Here is a 23,947-nt window from a genome sequence, read left to right on the forward strand (position 1 = left end):
CTTATTTACGAGATCTGATTGCAAAGACAGAGCCTAAGGGCAGAGAGTTTGCATAGGCGTGCAATACAAATATCTTTCTGATATCACACTGAATACATGTAGGGCAGGTATGGAGTCAGCACACACAATCTTGCTCCCCTCTCCCTACACACTTTCAAATAAATGTCTGAACATGAACCAGACTTACACTAATGAGAAATCTATGTTTATGTATGGTGCAGACCCTGGACAATATCCAACTGTTCCTGCCAGCACAATGATTTTTGCTTGTGTAGTGCAACTTCCCTTCTCCTCTCTGTATGCGTGTCCTGCACTCTCCTCAAATCTGATCTGGGGAGTCAGGGGAAAACCCAGAGCATATTTCAGGAGCACACATGGGGGAAGTGGTGAAGTTCTGTTGCACAAGTGAAAGTCCTATGTCATTCAACATCTCTTAGTTTCCATGACTCTACATGCCTACAATATTTTTTGTGTCTGCAATATATGAGCAGGATTGAATAGATGCTCACTAAAACAAGCAAAATATATACTCAGAGTATCTCCTAGAATATCCGATGCAGAATCCTTCCCCCTTCCCCCCCCAAAGTGGAAACCACAACACCATGGTCTCTCCATGCTGACTGCCATATCCTCATTCTGGAAGCCAAGAAGTTGTGACAAACCCCAAAACGAAAATGGGCTGCAGTACAGTGGGATTTAATTATTGGTACCTTGCCCTCTGCCTTCATTATTCAGCACTATTATTCCCCTAATGCAACAGAAATCCTGATGGGCACCTAGCTTTTTGAGTTCACCTTTCTGTAGCTTTCTGCTGAAAAGAAATTCTGTGTCAAAATGTTCACTCAAGCATTTCCAAGGGACAAAGTGGGCTTTCAAGAGATGCAGAAAGAAAAAAAACAACCCTCTTGGAAAAGTTTATTTTTTGCTGCAAGTTGTAGTCCTCAATTACTGCTGCTTCAACACCATTTTAGGGCTCATTTGGAGAGGAAGGAATGTGTTCATTCATGTTGATGAGGCTCAGTTTCATTGCATGGCAGCTTGGTGTAGCAAGGCTTTTGCCCTGAGAAAGCTCTAGTTTCACTTAGTTAAGAGTGACGAATTGCAGAACATGAATGGGGGAATGCACATTCCAATGCACATCCCATTTAAAGCAATATACTACGCATGGACAAACATACAGCCAAATAAATATGTCGATCCACCATCCCATACTGTATTACTGAATGAAAGCACATCCCTATCCATGTTATGCTGAAACTAATCAGCTACAAGTTGTTATATCAGCACACAAGAATATCAGCCCAATTGCTTTGGCATTTCAGCTCACCACTATCACCCTTCAGTAGCCTTCTGACAACCTTGAAATATTAGAACAGAAGGAAATGACATGTATACAAAAGAAGTACACATCACATGTTTAGTCACCTTGTAGCCATTATTCTATGTTTAGTATTTTTGTACCTCTTACTTATGAGAGTGCATTTGACATCCAGCCCTCTTGGAAAGCTTGTGTCTTCTACAGTTTCACTTAATAGGAAACAGATTTTATACGAGAAGTTTTGAAACAGCAGATGGAGAAAGTTTTCCCATCATTCTTCCACAGAAACTCCAAGGAAGCTGTTTGGTGCTACTATACAAATGTGGCAAAGAGAAGAATTGAGAAAGTAGAGGGGCGATGTGTGAACACAGACAGTGCTCATGTGGTGCACACTATTAACCAGTACAAATGAAAGAGCTCCATCATAAGCAAAGGAAAGGGGGGTATTCATAGCAGAAGCTGTGAATGAAAATAAAGAACACAAGTTCCCTTATAGACCTAGGCTCCAGTGAAACTCACCACTCTGATTACTTTTAATGAAAATATTATTATTAACTATTTAATAACATTTTACACGTCTTTAGAGAGGCGTCTAACACCAAAGCCTTTAATTTCTCATTCCCTAGCCATAAATGGACTATCATGGTAAGTAACTGGTGATGTTCTATTTCCAATGCAAATATTTGTTGTTCTGATGGTGACTGAAATTTATGACCAGTTCTATCCAATTTATTTTCTTGTCTGAGAGGGAAGAGTTGGCTGTTGGATGTGCAAAGTCTTGGGTGGTATTCAACTAACCTTTACTCAGAGTAGACCCATTGAAATTACTAGGCCTAAATAAGTCATAGACCTTAATCTCAATGGGTCTACCCTGAGTAAACGTTAACCGAATAAAACTCTTTGGTACAGAGTAAAATGGACGAAGGATTGCAGTGGGGATGAACATTCAAATGCAAATCCCCATCCCAAACCAGCTAAGATAAATACATCTCGCCTGCCACTATAAATGTGCATCAGTTTGTGCAACTGCTCTTTCAGAGGGAGGGCAGAACACTAGAAGAATTGCTTGGAAAAGCAAGGATATCCAAGACACTTTGTAGACTTCCCATGGATATCTGAGACCATGGCGAGACATAGTGCAAAACTGCACGAAAATCCTCAAATGTAACAAAATGGAACTGAATTAAGACAGCAATGTATGACCATACAAACACACAGAAATACAACTGAGAACTCTGGAAAGAAATATATGCAATATGAGAATTCAAACAGTATGCCAAATGAGGGAGGGGGTAGAAACCAAAGTTTCAAAATCTATGAAGTCATCCAAAAATGTTTTAAATAGAACACAGTCCTAGGCAAGGAGACAGTTTTCTCAACTTTTTAAAGGCTTGCTGCAACTAGCTGCTAATTAAAATGATATTTTAAACAAAGGGGTTTCTTCATTTCCCTCCCTGCCCACATCTATGTTCTACAGCACTGCAAAAAATATGCAATTGGATAAAAGACAGAGATATTAGTTCTTTTTGTGTGGGTTAGAGAAGGACACACAATGCAATATTCATGAGTAAGTTAGATTTTAGGTTTCTTGGTGCACTAATTTTCCCTTTTGATCCCAGTGCTTTCCATCCTTTATGCGGAAGATGTGGTGAAATCAGAAGCTAGAATAAACAGAATGACAGAAAATGTATTTATTTTTTGTTTTATGGTAATGCCTCTGATATGCTAGTGACTTTAAGGACGTTCAAGATATTCAGCTTATGCCCAGGGAAATGCATAATTTAAAGGACACTCATGCAAGCAAAAATGATGTTCATGGAAAAGAATTCTGTTATTTCAGATACATCTAAATATGTTATGTAGGCAACAAGCAAAGGTGTTTTTTTTAAAAACAAACAAACAAACAAACAAACAAACAAACGGAAAGAAAATGGCATTTGATACCAATGCTAGGGACCTGTCACACTGGCAAACACTAGTTTAATAGTGATAGATGAGGATACTGGGGGAATGTGGAGTTTTTTGCAGTTTCCAGTACAAACTGAATTATTCTGCATCTCCTAGATTAATGCACAGGTTGGAATGCAGCCATCCACTGGAATTCACACTGTGACATAGTGATTTTCGGGGGGGGGGGTGCAGAATCAAACTACATATTCTAAAATCCTTATTTTGATAGAAAATGCATTTAGAAATGCCTATTTAAAAATATATTTAAATGGAAATTTTAATCCTGCTTGGTTTTCAAAATTCACCGATTAATGCAGAAAAGGGATAGAACACACTTGAAAGCGGATGGAAGCAGAAACAGAATTGTCCATGAGTATTTAGAAATACTTCCTGCACTAAGGTAGGAATTTACAGGTGCAAGCAGGGGAGCTGGGGGGAAAAGTCAATCCAACATACAGGAAAAGACAGAATTTGGGTGACTAGGTCAGATTATATTCAGGTCATACAGATGCACCATGTCTGCACTATTACTACTAACAAATAAAATAAAATTTAAAAAGCTACATAATTCAAGGGAAGGGGCTTGTTGTGAAATACAGTGCCATCCATCTTAGTGATTGTGCTATGAAGTTACCGTATTTTTCACTCCATAAGATGCACTTTTTTCCTCCTAAAAAGTAAGGGGAAATGTCTGTGTGTCTTATGAAGTGAATGCTGCGCGGAGGAAGGACGGACTGGAGCCATGGTTCCTGTCCATTCTTCCTCCATGGCTTGCTTTAAAGCAGCAAAGCAGGAAAGGAGCCACTTACACGGGTGTAAAGCAAGCATAGCGGGAGCCATGTAACCCCTCCGCCCCCGTACTCCATTGGGATGGGTGGGCGCGCTCGTGCAACCCCCTTGGGATGATGCTTGCATGGGTGGAGGGATTCTACATACAAGACTAGCATATAAGATTCCTTTTAAACTAGAAGTTGTAAAATATGCTAAGGAGCATGGAAATAGAGCAGCGGAGAGACATTTTGGGCCACCTCCAACTGAAAAAATGGTAAGAGAGTGGAGGAAACAGGAGGATCAGCTGCAAAAAGCAGATAAAAGCACACTTTTCATGGAAATGCTGCAAAGTGGCCACAGTTGGACGTGGCCATGAAAGAATGGATCACAAATCACTGGAATAATGGCTTCTCAGTCTCTACAAAAATGATAATATATGAAGCCAAAAGCATTGCTGTAGAGAAAGGCATTCACGATTTTACTGGATCACCATTGTGGTGCTACAGATTTATGAGGCCATGTGGCCAAGCTATGCACACCAAAACTAGAATTGCACAAAAAATGCCAGAAGAATATGAATCTAAGATTCTGTCCTTTCATAAATTTGTAAGTGATGCTAGGAAGAGAAATGAGTTTGAAATTGGCCAGATTGGGAATATGGATGAAGTCCCGCTAACCTTTGATGTGCCATCTAATAGGACTGTTGATCTGAAAGGTGCCAAAACTATCGTCGTGAAAACCTCCGGACATGAGAAAACCCGTTACACGGTTGTGTTGTCTTGCTGTGCAGACGGCACCAAATTGCCACCCATGTTAATTTTCAAAAGGAAAACATTTTCAAAAGAGGTGATTCCAAGAGGAGTTGTTGTACATGTTCATGAGAAAGGATGGATGGACGAAAATGGAATGAGAGTATGGGTTGAAAAAGTTTGGTCCAAACGTCCTGGAGGGCTTTTGAAAAAACCTGCCTTATTAGTACTTGACCAGTTTAGAGCACATATTAGCGAAATTACAAAAAAGTGCTTTAAAGAAGTGAAGAGGCATCTAGCTATAATTCCTGGAGGTCTTACCAGCCAGTTGCAACCTCTCAACGTTTCCATCAAAAAGCCATTTAAGGTCTTTATGCGAGAAGAGTGGAACAAATGGATGGCTGCTGGTAATCATGATCTCACACCTACTGGACGAATGAAGAGGCCCACTATCACTCAAGTTTGTGAATGGGTGAAAACACTCGGTGAAGGAGGAAATTGTTGTACAGTCATTGAAAAAATGTGGCATTAGCAATGCTTTGGATGGAAACGAAGATGGTATCTTGTATGAAGATAGCGAAGAAAGTGATGTAATGATTGTGAGCAACTGAGCTTCATACATTCTGACTATAGCACTGATGAGTTCTTGGGGTTCACAGAAGACTAGAAGAGTACTCAAACCTTAAAGTCTCTCTTCATTTGTTAATGCCACTGCTGACTGCTGTTCACCTTACATGGTTAAAATATTATTCTGATATACCGGTAGTTTATTAAATAGTTTAGTACAACATTTGATTCAGAATAATTTTTTTCTTGTTTCCCCCGTCTAAAAACTAGGTGAGTCTTATGGACACTTACTTTCCTGGACCAGAGTCCACGAAAGCTTATGATGTAATAAATGTGTTATCCGGAAAGTTAACAACCCTACAGTACTGGGGGAGAGGGCCCCATCCCAGGGGCCACTGGATGTGTCAAATCTCCCTCTCTAGTGGCAGAGAGAAAAGTCCACCATTGCAGAGAAATATACAATGTTGCAAGTCCCTTCTGTAAGGATCTGGGAAAGTCCATTATAGGTTCTTCTCCAACAAAGAGGATACATCAGGTGGTTCTCCATGGTCATTCTGGGAGAATCCTCCCATTTCCCTGACACACTACTCCACCCACACTTTCCTCTGATGGCATAAGCCCAACAGGGCATTGGATTAGGCCATGGGTAGGCAAACTAAGGCCCAGGATCCGGCTCAATCGCCTTCTAAATCCGGCCCACAGACGGTCCGGGAATCAGCATGTTTTTACATGAGTAGAATGTGTCCTTTTATTTAAAATGCATCTCTGGGTTATTTGTGGGGCATAGGAATTGGTTCATTCCCCCCCCCCCAAAAGAACATAGTCCGCCCCCCCCCCCAGGTCTGAGGGGACAGTGGATTGGCCCCCTGCTGAAAACGTTTGCTGACTCCTGGATTAGGCCATTCATCCACCTGTTTCTTCCCTCCCTGTTAGATTACACCCTTAGTTGTTTTAACATGCAAACACGATTTAGAAAGTGCATGTCCTGCCTCTGCTTATTAACCTGCTTTCCCTCAAAATTCACACACCTCTTTTAAGTCTGACTAGCATAAAATGCAACAAATGTTTTATTTTTGGAAATGATTTATTAACAAGGTGTGGGCTCAGCTGTTCTTGTAAACAAAATACTGAATGTTATAACAGTGCACCAATTCTTTGTACTTAGCACCTCCAATATTATTTATTTAGCAACTTAAAAGAACATCATATTAAAGCCTGCAGTCCAACTAGTCACTATGACAGAGTTTGCAACTCAACAAGGCAATGCTACAAATCAAAACCAGAAAAAGATATTAATACAAGTAGGCCTCATTTCAAAGGGGGATGAATTTTGGGGCCAAATTAACTGCAGTAGTTCACACAGTGGGCCAAATACCAGTATCATTTCTTAATTTAGTATTGTCTATGCTGTTTGATGTGGGTGGGCCTTTTTTACATTTCAATATAATTTTAGGATTCTGGTGTATAAAATGAATTGTGTTTGACATTGTTTTATTATTTAGTGCTGGTTTGACTTTCAGTACGAATTTTTTTCATTGTTACATTTTAAAGCTGTTTTCATTTAACTTATTGTACATAATCTAAACAATCTAATAAATGTTGATATACGAGTTTTGCATTTAACTCCTTATATGGTCATCTACTTGTAGAAGCAAGAAGCCATATTGGGTTGTGAGTGAAAGGCACCTCTTGCCCCAGATACAATCACAGAAGACAGCTTTCTTAGACCTGGAAAACAGGCCTTCCCCTATGACGATGGCCCTCCTGTGGAGAACCTTCTATTACTGTCTGGGTACCAAAAATTGATGCTGCAGGTGAGCTACCTAGTAAGATTTTGGTTCACCTTGGAAGTAGTTGTGCTGGGAGTAATTCCTCTAGATTTCTTCCATCTCAGACTCATGCAAACCCAAGCATTTACATCATGAAAAGATGCAACTTCTTTTGGGTAGCCAATTTCTGCAAATGCCCCCCAGCCTCTTACAAAATATTAGTTAAATGCATAAGGATTTCCCTCCATCTAAGATGTAGTGATGAGCTTTCATGAGTTTTCTCTAAAACCTTCCCCTCATCCAGAAATAATCTCAACATATTAACCCTCATCACTGCAGAAAACTTCTCCTGGGACAGCCTTCCTAAATGCTGACCAAAAACAATAGATAAAGTATACTTCCCAACAAGAAGTTCAGGGTTCCAACCCTAAGCATTATTACTGGGAAATATAGTACCCTTCAAACACATGCCTCCCATTCTGAACTAGCAGCTAATTTGGAAAGCTACAGCTGTAAGGACATATATAGAGTGAGAACACGAGAACAATTATTTAATATATATTTTATACCAGCCTTCATACAAATCCCAAAGTAGTTTACAACAGTAAAATACAACTTAACAAAACAATACAGGAAAACAAAGTAAAATCACAATAAACAAACACACTAAATTCATCATTACCAGTCAATGCCTTGCACCAGTGATCCATAAAAGGATATGGCCCATTCAGTTGTTCACAACATGCAGAAGAGCATTTGGCAGGAATCAGGGTGAGGGCTTCCCCCCCTCTTGTGGCACCTGGTCCATGGAAATAAGATGGACAGCAATTTTGTCATGTTTTCAGGAGGTGCCAAAAACTCAACAGAATTGGTGTCCATCTTATTTCCATGGACCAGGTGCCACAAGAGGGGGGGGGGAGCCCTCACCCTGATTCCTGCCAAATGCTCTTCTGCATGTTGTGAACAACCGAACGGGCCATATCCTAATATCTTGATAGCCAGTCTATATGGGTGAACACATTCCTTCAGGTTCCAAACTGCTTAAGGCTTTGTAAGACAACAAAACCTTAAACTTGGCCTGGTAGCAAACTGACAGCCATTGCTGCTCTTTCAGCAATGGTGTTACATGACCATAGTAGGTTGCTCCAGCTAGCAGCATTACCACTGCATTTTGCACAGCTGCAGAAGCCTCGTGGCGTAAAGGGTTGGTGCATATGGCTGTTAACAAGGTTAATGTTTCAAGCCCACCCAGGGATGGTTGTGGGCAGGATTCCTGCATTGCAGGGCATTGGACAAGATGAGCCTCAGGTTCCCTTCCAACTATACAATTCTAGACCAATGTCAAGGGCAGCGCCACAGAGAGCACATTGCAATCATCTAATCATGAGGTTACCTGTGCATGGATCACTGTTGCCAAGCTATCCTTGTCCAGATACAAAAGTAGATAGCACACCAAATGAAGCTGTAAAAAATGTTCCTAGCCAGGCACTTGGGGCTCCAGTGTTAAAGGTGAGTTCCCCCAGGGCACACACCTGCTCCCTAATTGGGAGAGCCACCTCAGTCCAAAACAGGGAGACTAACTCCCAGAACTGAGGACCACCACTCACAGCCAGGGTCTCAGCTTTGTCAGCATTCAGCTTCAGCTTGTGGCCCTCATGCAAACCACCAATGTATCCAGGCACTGGGCTCAGAACTTGCACATCTGCATATTATTCAGTTGTGACAGAGCTGTGCGTCACTTGCATCTTGATGATACAGTACGCCAAATCCCCTAAGCACTGTTAAACCGCTTCAGAGACAGAACGGTACCCTATGGCACCCCACAGTGGAATAGTCACAGTGCCAACATATAGTAATGTGCATGTGAAGTAGACCTTATTCTCACTTAAATCAAAAGGACTTGCTTCTGAGTAAAATATGTTTAGCCACTGAGTCATGCTAGCAAGTATTTCTGTTGGAGGAACAGCAATGTAAATGCAGAAACAAAAGCTGAAAAAAATCCAAAGAAATCAATCATAAGCACACACAGTCACACAACCTTTGGCTGTATGAAACTTAGAAGGCTGTAGAGGAGGAAAAGGTCAGAAGCAAGGGTCTTGGAACAATGGATATGGAACAGAGAAGCTAGGAAGCCACTGAAGATAATTTCTGTTGAACGGAGCCCTAAGTTATTAATAAGACAGCATCTCTTTGACCTAGATTTTTTTTCCTAGCTACAAGAAGGAAAGAGACTGCATTTTAAAAAGAAGAAGAAGCAACATATTATACCACATACTGAATTATATTAGACAGATATGAACAAGTAAAACTAAAAGAATATCTACACTCTGCTGGATTGCATATAATTGAAAGAGTGCTTGTACTTTGGGTCAAAATCCGGTTTATTTGGACTAGGGTTAAAGATTTATTTTCAAACTTATTTGATTTCTTCTTTCTCTTACTGTTGTTTAATTAAATGTTTACATGTAGGCACCCCCAGCACAGTAGTATATCTAGATTTAACTTCCAAGAGAGATGCTTGCTGGATTTTTGTTTTATTTATAACAGCTTTGATATTAATATATATTATCTGTGCAACAGATTAAACGTTAGGCTATGAAAAATAGTTTGCATTCTCATAATCTCATTTATTTTTATAATGATTAAAAAACAAACAAACCCAGAAACAAAGCTAACACAAAAATTCAGGGCTTTTTAAAAAAACCACCCCAAAGTAATAGAATCTAAATTGAAAAGGCCTTCTAAGGGAGATGTTGAACCTGTGGCTCTCCCTCAAAAAACCTTAAATGATCATATAATAAATCTCCTATTGTGTTATTCTGAAACATATTTTGAAAGCCAAATTCATCAGCATCAGAGAAACAGATCTATACTGGGATGCACTTTTGACTTAACAGTGTATCCAAAGTTCCTAATTTCCTTTTTTAGTATACAAAACCATATACATTTGGCTGTATGATTAATCAACAACAATTTCCTCCTGAACTTATTATGTGGATTGGAACCTAAATTGAGATGCTGTGCATACAAAGTCCATAGTCAACCAGGTGATGAAAGTGAGCTGCTTTTTGGGGGAAATGGGCATTGATTCTTTATATGTTAACTCCTTATTATCAAGTGAACTCTCACAGATTGCAACAAAACTATATCCAATAACTAAATTCAATAAATAAATAAATAAATAATAAGCATGTAAACGTGCAAGGCAATATTGTGCTGCATGGATAACAGCTGGAGAGATTCTGAACAGCTGTTGCATCTGAGATTCTGTTGCAGCATCTGTACTCTCCATAATAACAATAATACTTGGGAGTATCAACCCAAACTACACTACAATGTGATAGAAATATGTATTAGGCACCATCAGTATGCATGGAATAACACTACAAGCCAGGAAGAACGGTCCAACAAAAAAGTTGTCTCCTAAGGCTTGCTGAGAACACTCCAATACATCGAGCTACTAGAACTGACCTGAAGGCAGCTTGTTCTCTAGATGCTTGAACCAATAATTAGTTGTTGCTATGACCACACTACCTTAACCCCTTACCTCATGACACACCTCTGAAACACAGCATGAAAACTCACGTTCTACGTAATGCAGACTCTGAGCTAGGAGTCCTCACTCCAGGGGACATGGAACACACCAGGCAGGTGTAGGACCAAAACAAATCACAAGCTTCAGTGGAAATTCGAGGTTGGGGAGGCAACAGGCTTTATTCTTTCACCTCTGCGGCTCCAAGTTTCAGAGAAAGCTTTGAGCATACTCAGCCTCTGGGGTGAGCAACATTGTTGAATCCTGAGCATCATAGAATCATAGAACTGTAGAGTTGGAAGGGACCCTGAGGATCATCTAGTCCAACCCCCTGCAATGCAGGAATATGCAGTTGTCCCATACGGGGATCAAACCTGCAACCTTGCCATTATCAGCACTATTTAGAATTATGGTTTTAAAAATACAACTCACAAAAGAGTGCAAACATTAATGTCACACACACACACACACACACACACACTGTATACTTACGAGGGGAGCACACAATTAAAAGTATTTCATTAGTATCATAGCATTATAGAGTTGGAAAGAACCCTGGGGATCATCTATTCCAACCTTCTGTAATGCAGCTGTCCCATATGGGGATTGAACTTGAAACCTTGCTGTCATCAGCACCATGCTCTAGCCCAGTGTTTCCCAACCTTGGGCCTCCAGCTGTTTTTGAACTACAATTCCCATCATCCCTGACCACTGGTCTTGCTAGCTGAGGATTATGGGAGTTGTAGTCCAAAAACAGCTGGAGGCCCAAGGTTGGGAAATGCTGCTCTAGCCAACTGAGCTATCTAGGCACACAATCTAAGGCTCCAAAACTGAAAATCAGCTTCAGCCCTCCCAACTCTGTCTCTGTTCCCTTTGCCAGTTGAACAATACTACAGCTGGACCAACACTTCCAAGACCTCCAAGTAAAGCAAAAGTGGGGAAGCTGTTTCCAAGCCCCCATATGCAAGTGGTGGGTGGGACCAAAGGAAAAAGTGGCTGGAACAAGGGAAGAAACATTTAGTGACAGTAGGCTAATTTCTACACACATCCACCTCTATTTTCCATCCAGATAAGAAAGAGTTGTTATTGCAGTTCTAGGACACATTCCAACCAGACAAGAGCACTCAACAAGGGTGGGAAGCAGAGTTGGTGAGTAGGTGTTGCCTGAGGAGAGTTCCAAGGCCAGAGAGAAGGGCCCATTTGGCCTCTGGACCCAAGCAGTGAAGATACAGTATCTTAACACAAGAACACGATGTAGCAATTTGGAGTGCTATCCTGTCATAGCTACTATAAGAGACTTTCATTAATGCTTCTCATCTCTGTTGTCCACTTTCCTGACACTTCGCGAATACAAAATTTTATCAGCATTTGCCTTTTCCCACACTAGCTGCTCTTCCCGATTTCCCAGGAACTGACCAAAAACAGGCACAGAGCGGATGAACCTGGCTAAATCCCAAGCCAGAGAAAGAAAGAGCCTATTGGTAAGCACATCTGGAACGAGTTATGTCAATGCGGTTCCTTTTCCCCTTATGAGGATTACATTTTAATTGAACTGGTTTGATAACTTTCATGTTTAAAGCTGGAAAAGTGAGTCCATGGCAGAATATTCACCCAGTTACTCAGCCATGAGAACCCAGGCTGCCACCCACCTCACTTCTTATGGAAACCCACTGGTAGAAAGTTTGTACCGGAGTTATCAGATTATTGGAGAAGAGAATGGGGTTAAATGAAAAGAGCAAACACACAACACACAGCACCTTGAGCAGCAGCAAAACTACACAAATATAGTTGATACTTTACTTTAGCATGTCCTCACATACTTGCGTTCTTATATCCCCCTCCTTTCCCCCCCTTTTTGCAATTAACCTCCCATAGTTTAGGAAGCTGCCTTAGGCTAAGTGACATTACTGGTGTATAGTATATAGCTCAGCATTTACATGGACTTGGAAGCAAGGACTACCTGGAGATTTTTAGATAATGGGACTCAACCTGGGACTTTCTGCTTTGCATGTGCTCTACCACTACAACTACAGCTTGCTTGTGCGGGGGGCCCTGGGGGTGCAGAGAACAGTAATGTTCACAGACTGTCACTTATCATTTAGGCAGGTATATATGATATATTGATGCATTGTAAGATGTTTCTAAGGTTCATTTGATAGAGCAAACTCTTTTCGCACAAAAGCATGTTAAAATTAATAGATATTAACCAGCAAGTCTTTCTCTGCACAGTTAGCAAATTTTGCTATTCCAGTCACTAGGATAAGTATTATAAAAGAATTACTGTAGTTCATGGATAATTTGCAATAGATTGCATGTCAAAGGGACTCTGTGGGAACAGTGGCGTAGCGTGGGGGGTGCAGGGGGTGCCGGCCGCACCGGGCGCAACATCTGGGGGGGGGGGGTGCACGCTCATGCTCGCAGCTCTCTGCCCCTACCTGGCTCCACGGGTTAGGGGGCGCAAATTATTTGCCTTGCCCCGGGTGCTGACAACCCATGCTACACCACTGTGTGGGAAGGCTCCATGAGCCCAGAGGGTGTGGCAGGTAAGGCAGCACATGGAAGTTATCCAACTCATTGTCCTTGGGAATCCATAGATCTCCCAAACTAAAGTAGTTTTTACTCTAAAGAAGTAACATATTAGCTTCATAATGACATAAAACTGAAACCATCCTAATCAGAGCTACCAAAAGACTAGTAAGAGTACACTAAATTCCAAGAGATAAAAAAACAAACAAACCCAGATGCATTTCCATAGCAGAAAAATATTTAGCTAGCACAGCAATTGATTCTATGCAACTTACTCAAAAGTAAAGCCACTAGTTTGTTTAGTTATTAAGTTTATACCCTGTCCTCCCTCCTAAAGGAGCCCAAGGAAGCAAACAAACAATAAAACAATGAAAATATCTTAAAAACTAGTTCAATTATATAACTCGCAATGTGTTTGTAGGACTGCAGCCTTAAACACCAGTCCCATATATTAAGGATTTGGTTTCACTGGTTTCTCAATGAAAAATAAAAGAAGTCAGAATTAGACAATCTTTTTTTTTGGAGCGGGGTGAAAAGAGAGTAAGGAACATTCATTGGCTCCAGACAAATAAATATCCTATCTGGCCTTGTAAATTATCATATTAGTGATAGGAAATCCTTTATGATTCATCGAACAAGTCTCTTTCCTGAAAACACCTGCCAAAAACACGGACATCAAAGGGATGAAGGAACCACGCTAAATTCATGGCACATTTTTTTTTATTACTACAAATATACATACATGAACATTCTTCTCAGTATACTAAGAACTCAGTGCCCAGTGATATTTATCAAGCAGCTGCAAACACATCTGTACACAATGGTGCTCCTCACATGACTGCCTCTCTCCATATTGGCAGCAGCTTGTCATCAGTTCAAGCAGTGAGTATCATGGTAGGAGGTGGCCATTAAAAAAAATAATCAGCAGGATTTCTTGCAAGTGGAACAAGGCGCAGGGTTGCAACCCAATGGCATGCCCACTTTTAAAATTTGCTCAATATACTATACTTTTCCGTGTATAAGACAAAGGTTTTTTTACACAAAAATAAAGTTTTAAATGAGGGGGGGATCTTATATATGGGTAGTGCAGAGGGGGGACGACAACGGGCGATTGGTTGCAGCTGCAAGCAGGACCTTGCGATTGGGTGGGTGAATGGAGTCTGCTGCAAGGGCTGCTTTGGATTGACTGCTGCTTTGTCAAATGGGTGGGTTATTAGCGGATGCGGCAAGGGCTGCTTTGGATTGGCTTTGGCAATTTGGTGGGTGTCGCGATTGTTAGCGTTCGTCAGTTGGGTGAGTGATTACGGCAATCTTCCCCCATTTTCTTTAATTTTAGTCCCCCAAAATAGGGGGCATCTTATACATGGGGGCATGTTATACACAGAAAAGTATGGTAAGTGCAAGGCATGGATCAAATGGATTTCTTTACTATTTGCACTTGCAAGGCTGCAACCAGGCATGTATAAATAACATTTCCATTATGTAGCGCCAAACCACATTACGGTGAGGGGAAATGTAGAAAGTTGTCAAGCTAGCAGTTCAGCTATACTTCTAAACTCAAAGGGGTAACTCCTTAAACGTAAGCCTTTTATCTTCTCCAATTTCATGCTAAATTTTACATTGATTAAAAGTGAGGAGGGGGAGCTTTGTTTTATCTCATTTCTATGAAGCTTATGTTTTAATTCATGGAACTTGGGGGGGGGTGTATTTTATTTTACTAACAGTGGGATTACAGAGTTAGCAAATGCTGTGTCACCAGTTATTAATTTTGTCACTTTTGACCTAAACGGAACAGTCTCTTCCTGAAAGGAAGGATTGCTCTTGGAGTTACACAATTTCATAGATTCATAAAAACAAAGACAGTTCTGTTGTAGTAGTATAGTTTTGCTGTGGGCAGGAAGAGAAAGAAATGGTATCTACTTGTCTTATAATTAAATTAAATAAAAGGAGGCAACAATAGATTTGCAGTCTTATGGCTATAATCAGCCATGAATAGACATTAAAAGACTACCTTAAATCAGTATTACTTTGAGGCTTTTGCAAATGCTTAATTTTGCTGCAATATAAATCTTTAATATCTCACACAGTTGATTTGATAGTAAGCAAACAAGAGGTAAGACTGTTTAGGATCAAAATGTCATGCAGCATCAAGAGTAAACACAAGTGTGTCTATACAGATGAAAGTATGCAACTGTTGTCACCTGGAATACCAATGGCAATACAATATGAATATTGATAAGGGTGGGGCATTATTTGTAACTACACAGATTTCTGAACATTCACTATAGTTCTGGGGATCATGCCTAAAGCCAAAATTGCATATGGTCATGGGTTCAATGGCAGGTGGGATTGCCAAAGTCTTTCCCCCCCAGACACTGATGCCTTTCCACCCCTTATTTGTTTGTTTTTTGCCAAGCACATAAAGCGGAATGTGCACAAGTTAAATGTGCATACGTTGCGTGCTTATTATATTTCCTTCTAACTGAATGTACATTATTTCCGTTGACAGAACAGACCACAAAGCTGCATAGATGTCCACATGGAAAATCCTTTCTACATAATGGGCTGTAGCCAGAAGAAATCAGGCATGCTTTAGTTGGCTCCTGCAGAGCAGTGGTTCCCAAACTTCCTTTCGCCATGAACCACTTGAAAAGTGCTAAGGTTCCTGGCAGAACCTTGTTTTCTGCCTGTTGTAGCAACTGTCATGCACTTTGCTAGATGCTATATGATCTTTAGTTGTATTTTTATTGCTTCTTATTTTCTTATACAGTGGTACCTCAGTTTACGAACTTAATCTATTCCGGAAGTCTGTTCTTAAACTGAAACTGTTCTTAAACCGAGACGTGCTTTCCCTAATGAGGCCTCCTGCCGCCGGTGCCCTTCCACTGTTCGGCTTCCGTTCTTAGACTGAGGTAAAGTTCGCAAACCATGATACTATTTCCAGTTTTGGGGCGTTCTTAAACCGGAATAGTTCATAAACAGGGCTGTTGTTAAACCCAGGTACCACTGTAATGCATTTTATTGTAACAGAATTTGAATGCCATCAAATTTTATGGAATTCAAATTGTAACTGTTCTTCACAGATGTGCTGTGGACCACCTGAATGAAGCTTGTGGACAACTACAGTGGTACCTCGGGTTACAGACGCTTCAGGTCACAGACACTTCAGGTTACAAACTCCACTAACCCAGAAATAGTACCTCGGGTTAAGAACTTTGCTACAGGATGAGAACAGAAATTGTGCGGCGGCCGCAGCAGGAGGCCCCATTAGCTAAAGTGGTACCTCAGGTTAAGAACAGTTTCAGGTTAAGAACGGACCTCCAGAATGAATCAAGTTCTTAACCAGGGGTACCACTGTAGTTGCCTGTGGAACACAGTTTGGGAGTTGCTACTCTAGAGAGCAAAACTAGCCCATAAAACAACAAGAAGAGATCTGTGTAACAAAGAAACCAACAGAAACTAATGCAAAATGAATTTGCCCATCCAGCTGAGTCGCAAATAGGGGTTTTGAAGGTTAGATTCAAAGCAATAACCATGGTCATTAATTTTCACATCAAGTATTTCCATAGAGTCCTAATCTCATGTTCTACTCATCTATGCAAAGCTTACTTCTGAATCTGCATAGAAATACAAAAGCCAGCATTCAGATATGAGAGTGAAAATCAACCTTGTTCCACGAAAGTCATCCTAAAGGTTTTACATGATTTTTTGAAGGTTGACGATTCAAGACTGAAGAAAATCCTTTGCTGCCATGATCTTGAACTACTGACACTGCATGGCAAACACCTCAGCACAGACTTTCTTAATCTGGGATCTTGAATACATCACAATGCTCTAAAAACATAAATGGATATATATATATATATATATATATATATATATATGCTTTCGTAGATTTTCACGGGTACAGGAATGCAGGTTTTGGTGTCCTCGGGTGTCTTCCCGTGTAAAAGTTGGGGTGTCTAGGCGACGTTTCGACGAGGTCTCACTCGTCATCTTCAGGCTGGTGCTTTCGGCTTCTTGTTACTGGAACAGAGCAGGATCTCAGTGTTTGAGTTCCTATAAATACTGTTGAGGAGGTGTGGTGTATAGCCTCCAATGTTCTGGGCAGAGAGGAGGTTCCCAGGCTAGTGTGCCTTTTCTTCTTTTGTTCCTTAATTACTTGAGGGATATCTTGAGTGATTTCTTGAGTGATTTCCTGAATCCCACTTAGGTGGGTCATTAGGTGTGGATTAGTTGCTAAAGCCTTCGTGTCTTGAACTCTTGAACTTTGTGAAGAGTTTTTCTGAGAAGATGGCTGTACAGCACTTGGTTGTGCTCTGGCTTGGCTTCGTGTATAGGGGCGAGCTGTGGTTTTGTGGCCTGTGCCAGCCAGATCTGTGTAGGGATTGCAGGGGGGTGCAGCATCCGGAGGTGCCACCCTGGTTTGGCTACTGGATGGTGTCTGTAATTTATCTGTGGAGAGTGTAACCCGAAACAGGACACGAAATTAATTTTGCAGATTCCAAATTGCTCTTTAACATGGAACATCACCACAAGAGAATAATCATGGAAGCCATCGAGATAGAGAAACACCCTCACAACATGAACAAGCGTGACGACACATCCCGCTTGCCAGACATCTGGAAATTAGCCCTCCCCACAAAATCTGACACCAGATCCAGAGGCACACAGAACGCCATCACCAATCAACCACACCAGACCCAAACCCAGACCCTCTCCACAGATAAATTACAGACACCATCCAGTAGCCAAACCAGGGTGGCACCTCCGGATGCTGCACCCCCCTGCAATCCCTACACAGATCTGGCTGGCACAGGCCACAAAACCACAGCTCGCCCCTATACACGAAGCCAAGCCAGAGCACAACCAAGTGCTGTACAGCCATCTTCTCAGAAAAACTCTTCACAAAGTTCAAGAGTTCAAGACACGAAGGCTTTAGCAACTAATCCACACCTAATGACCCACCTAAGTGGGATTCAGGAAATCACTCAAGAAATCACTCAAGATATCCCTCAAGTAATTAAGGAACAAAAGAAGAAAAGGCACACTAGCCTGGGAACCTCCTCTCTGCCCAGAACATTGGAGGCTATACACCACACCTCCTCAACAGTATTTATAGGAACTCAAACACTGAGATCCTGCTCTGTTCCAGTAACAAGAAGCCGAAAGCACCAGCCTGAAGATGACGAGTGAGACCTCGTCGAAACGTCGCCTAGACACCCCAACTTTTACACGGGAAGACACCCGAGGACACCAAAACCTGCATATATATATATATATATATATGACTGCAACTTGTTGTCTTGCAATCTATACATTTATTTATTTTACTGCACTTTTCTCCTGCCTTTTTGTCAAAGAGGCTTAAGCGGGTGGCTTCTCAATCCCATTACCACATAAGTAACATTGTGTAGTGAACAGGATACAGTTTTCTCTGTAGCGGCAGCCCAACTATGGAATGCTCTCCAAGCTTCAACAGTTTACTTTTCCGTGTCAGCTGAAATACATCTCTCTTTCGATAGGCTTTTACAGATATTTGATTCCATTTGACCAGCTACAAAATAATGGGTTACCTGTCTGCTCTGGTAATAATACAGTTTTACTTGAAATGAAATTTTAATGGCTGTATCTTATAATCAACCACTATGATTTATCAATTACTTCTCCACCTCAACATAGGGCAAATCATTATCATGCTTTTGAGAACATAACATTATGAAATGAAATACAAGATTTCAGGCAACTCATTGGTAAAGGAATATTGCTCAATTGACCAGTCAAATATTATCAAAGAGTAGACAAGTATTTAAATCATCAACTTAAGAGAAGTGCGCGTGAGAAACTGACATCACTTACAAAACAGAACCAAGTCCATTAACTGTTATTATGACATGATGAAATAAAATGGTTAACTATTTTAAGGGAAATTACCAAGAATGTTCTGTAAATACAAAGGTACATAATACTGAAGAGAATAAAGAGTTCTTAGTCTTCATCATGGAATCTCAGGAAGAGCCCAAAGAGATATTTTAAAAAATGAAGTTAAACAAATAAAATACAGAGTACATATGAAACACACATGTTGAATGCACAGCAAAAGCCAGATTTTAAATGTGGTGAAGGTTACACTAAGCAGACGTCAGGCCAACACAAGCATTTTTGCTTCATATTATCCAACTCAGATGCTTCAGTGTCATCACCTTTCTCATCAGAATCCCCCACCCTCCTCTTGTATACTCCTGCTCACTGACACAAGTCTTAATCAGGCATTCTTCACAACTTAAAACAGAGATATGCGGATATCAGTCTTACGACAATGGAAGGCTTGAAACTGATTTCTGGATCTTGGAAAGTTGATTCTACAAGCTGACCGATTCCATTCCGCACTAGCAGCAACACAATAATTTCTGCCACTATGGCTGATCCATAAGGAAGTCTCCACCCTTTCCACTATCATGAAGGAGCAAGCTGCCTTGATTGATCCGCTGGAATTTCACGTCACATTGTTGTAGCAACCAAGAGATTCCCCCCCCCTCCCATTTCATTATTTGCTACCTCCATCACAATTGTCTGATCGTTTTACAAATGGTTAAGACTTAGGACCCTGGCATTCCTGAAGCTGACTGTGGCAGGGTGCAGCAAGGAGCTCCTTGTATTTCCTATCAGGAGACCTCATGATTGAGATAAAAAAGGTACATCGCCATTTCCATAAAAAGGATACATGACATATATCTGACTACTGTGAAACCAGTGCTCAGTTGACTGACTAACAAAATAACCTCTAAAGAGCTAGAGAATATATAAGGAAGTATAGTCTCTATGTATCTTTTTAGCATTTTTGCCGCACTAGGTTCACCTCTCTGAAAAGAAAGAGCATCCCTTTGAAATCTGACCAGTTACCAACCTTTTATTTAAAAAAGGTTACCCTCATAGGAGCCTAATTTCATGTAGTGTTGTGACAGATGTGTACCAGATTTGGAACAGGACAGAAGTCTGGGTTAGAGGAAGGAACCTTGTGTTTATTCATTCATCATAAAAGAATTAAAGCACATTGGACAACCCCAAGATCAAGTCATAAATATGTAATCTTTCTAGGCCAGTGTTGTTATAGTTTTAAATTTTATTAACAGCTTTTCAATGGTCCTGTAAGGAGCAGCTTACTCAGGACCATTTAAGTGAAGCAAAATTGCTCAATGAATTAAATAAAAAAAAGTATTTCAGACATACAACAGGCCGAAGACAAATTCTTGATGTAAGGAAGAACTAACCTGGATTTATATTTGCACTGGCTCAATAGTTTTTCCACTGAGTTTGCTGCTCATAACATATCCTGAAGTCAAATGCTTATTAATGCAATTTCTCTTGATACCAGTGAGATTTTTTTTTTTAATGCAAAACATTTTTGCTTCCATTTTCACAAAGCTACTAAAAGGTCCATTCAAATATTGCAGCCCACATGTGGATAGCAATGAAAAATGTTTTTGCAGAGGGCAAGAGATGCTCTACAAACAAGGCTGCACGTGGAATGGGCATGAAGAGTCTCTTATACCAGTGGTTTTAGAACTCTCTGTCTTCCGGAAACCTCTTCTGCATCAACTTATCTGCCAGGAATACATACAACTACATACTTGCTACAGAACATTAGCACATGACCAAAAAGGCCTTGTATACTGTAGGGCAAGGTTGGGGAACCTGTGACCCTCCAAATACTGCTGACCTAAAACTTCCATCAGTTCTAGTCAGTTATGACCAATGGTCAGGAATAATGGGAGTTGTAGTTCAGCAATATTTGGACAGACACAGGTTCCCCATCTCTATTGTAGGAGATCATGCACTGCAATCATCAGGCACTGGCCATACATTTTGAGTTCCACTGTTATCCTATGTGCACCCATAAGCATGCCTTAAATGCACCCAACATCTTCTGGCAAAACTGTTCAGGAAAGAAAGATCAATAATGGAGGACTAAATGTAATGAACTTTGTCTAACATCATAGGTCTTCTCACTAAAGAATGCACTGATAAGTTCTCCAAAAACACCAGGATTCCCTAGAAGGGTTTTAAAACTATGACTGGGGAGGTGGCATGGAGTAAATAGCTTTAAGCCTACTGTATAGAATGCCACCACAAGCAAGAATTTTACATAGCCTCTTCATGACGCCCATTCATATCTAAGCAGTTCTAGTACATAACCTGTTGCCTAACTGGTTGAATATTTCATGTTTTCTTAAAAGTTACTATAACAGCCCTATGCAGTAGGCCATTACTGTATTCTTATCCTCACACTACAAATGGGCTCAGTTAGCTCAGGTGGTTAGAGAATGGTGTTGATAAAGCCAAGGTCATGAGTTTGAGCCCCATACGGGCCACCTGCCTATGAACTAGGTGACCCTCAGAGTTCCTTCCAACTCTACAATTACATGATTCTAAAAGGGGAGGGAGAAAGTCCCCCCCCCCATAAATTTTTAAGTAGATTTTAAGTAGAATCTTCCCACATCACAACTTATACTCCTAGCCACTATACCACATCTATGGATGTCTCATCCATAGATCATAATATTGCCATTACAAGGACCTGCACTAAAATGAAATGACACTGATGAAAGAAGTTTGACAGGCAAGTATCATGGATGTTTTAGGTAAGGAAAGCCTGTGTGAAAAGTCCTCCTCTGGATCCGTGCCATTACTAGAAGTCTAGGATACTGCCTTAACACAATTTATTCAGTTGCAACTGTAACTCCAGTTCCCACCTAACAGGTGCACCTCAAATGTGAAAACACAGTTGTCCTCCAATAATGCAACCCTATGGATGTTTACTTGGAAGCAAGTCCCACTGTGCTTAGTTCCACTTACTCCCCAAGTAAATGTTCCTAGGACTGCAACCAAAAACACTGCTGAACTATTAGAGAGAGAGAGAGAGAGAGAGAATGACATTAAAGCTGAAACCCTAAAAATACTTACTAGGGAGTAAACTCCAATGAGTATGGCTTCTGAGGATTGCCATGCACAATGCCAAAAGCAAACTATTCACAACATACATATTCTCAGGAGCCATACAGCCTATTCCTGTGCATGCTTACTCAAAAATAATCTCACCTAAGGTGAAGAGAGACTGACCATCACAAGTGTGGTGCTGGTGCTCTCAAGCAAACTGTAGCAATTATTTGGGGCGGGGAGGATGTTAGTTCAAAGCAGTTCCCCCCCAACTTTGGCTGTCTTCAGTCCAAGTTCAGGCATCCCGAGTAAGTATGCACGTGATCCCAGCCTCGGGATGCAACAGTGATACTAGCAAGACTTTGGAACCAGAAGCTGCTGCACCTGGATCTCAGCAACCAACAGCTCTTCCGCTTCCCAGGCAGAGCCAACAGAATCCTCTTGGCAGCTCTGGGTATCCAACCTTTTGCTATTCTCCTGGAATTACTTCCATCTCTGGAGATCTGCAAGGAAACAAGCCTGCCTCCCTCTACGCACACGCAGATAACCCACCCTCCTCTCTGCAGTACAAACCCAGTTTACACGAGCAACCTCCCCCCAAAACCTGCCCCCACTTCCTGCTTCTAACCCAAATATCTCCGAGAGACTGGAAGAACAATGCCCTTTTGGAGGGGGGGGGGCTCAGTCCAGGTGGTTGGCGCATGCACAAAGCAAGCAAGCGCCCCCCCCCCTTTCCCAAAGGACTCAGCTGCTGCTATTTCAACGGGCAGCAGCGTTGCTTGCTGGCTTGCTTGCCTGTGCTTATGGCCATTGCAACAAAACAAGGAACAGGCACTCCAGTCAGAGCAGCCGAAATGTGAGGGGGTTGGGGAGGGCAGACGAGACGGAGCTGTAACTGCGCCAGACAACGAGCGCGACAGCCAGCCAGCCACCCTTCTCCACACACCCCTCCGGTATTCTTCCGCCGCCGCCACCGGTCCAGAGGTGCCCGGATTCCCCCTCCGTTTCTCTCAGAAGCACCCTTACCTGCCGCGCCTCTCCTCAGAGATACCAAGCCCCTCGCCAGGCGACGCCAGCTCCCGTGGAAAGGGGAGACGAGGCGTCGAACCGCTGAGGGGGCGCGGGAGCAGCGCAGCCCGCTAAGCCGTCCCGCCGGCGCGCGCGGGGCTCCCTCCACGCGCTGAATGAAACTCTCCCACGACCGAGCTGCTGCTGCTGCTGCTGCTGCCACAGCTAGAGCCGCTGGCTGCGGCGGCGGCGCCGAGCTCCGTCCTTCCCACTGCCTCGCCAACGCGGAGGGGGAGTCGAGGGAATGAAGCTGCCTTGCTCCGGGGCTGCCTTTTCTCCATGGGCGGCCTCGCAGGGTCTAGCCAAAAAGCAGCCAGAAGCCCCGGTTCGAGCTCCGGCCTTGAGCTCTCGGGAGAGCGCGGCTGGGCCAAGGGGCTGGCATGCTCCTTTCCCCGCTGCCTCTCGGGGCCCCCTCGACTTCGGGATGGTTTGGTCCAGGCTGAAATGGGGAAGGGGGCGGGGCGGGGGATGCTGCTGCCCGCACACAATAGGCTTGAATCGGCCCCCTCCGTGTAACGGAGCAGACGCTGCCGAGAAAGCATCCCCTCCCTTTTCTTTCTTTTTAAAGGCAATGCTCTTGGGTTTGGACCAAGACGTGTGAGGGGAGGAAGAGAGAGAAGGCAGCCAGCCAATGCAGGCGTCCAAATAAATGAATAGTAAGCCAGGGAAAGGTCCTCCCCCCTTTCCCCCCTTTAAACCAGTCATAATTTGGATTGCGAGAACTGTGACGATCTATTCTTCCGCATTCGGCTTTGTTGTT

General features: G+C 42.1%; 1 protein-coding gene across 2 annotated transcripts in view; it reads right to left on the minus strand.

Annotated features, from left to right (window-relative positions):
• Positions 1 to 23,732, minus strand: part of FAM110B (family with sequence similarity 110 member B) — a 73,711-nt gene extending 49,979 nt beyond the window's left edge. For both annotated transcript variants that reach the window (XM_083451272.1, XM_083451275.1), the window contains exon 1: positions 23,146 to 23,732. The gene's annotated coding sequence lies outside the window, so the exon portion shown is untranslated. The remainder of the gene's footprint in view (positions 1 to 23,145) is intronic.
• Positions 23,733 to 23,947: the final 215 nt, after the last annotated feature.

Source organism: Podarcis tiliguerta (genome assembly GCF_965153285.1).
Source record: "Podarcis tiliguerta genome assembly, chromosome: 7".
Taxonomy (NCBI): Eukaryota; Metazoa; Chordata; class Lepidosauria; order Squamata; family Lacertidae; genus Podarcis; species Podarcis tiliguerta.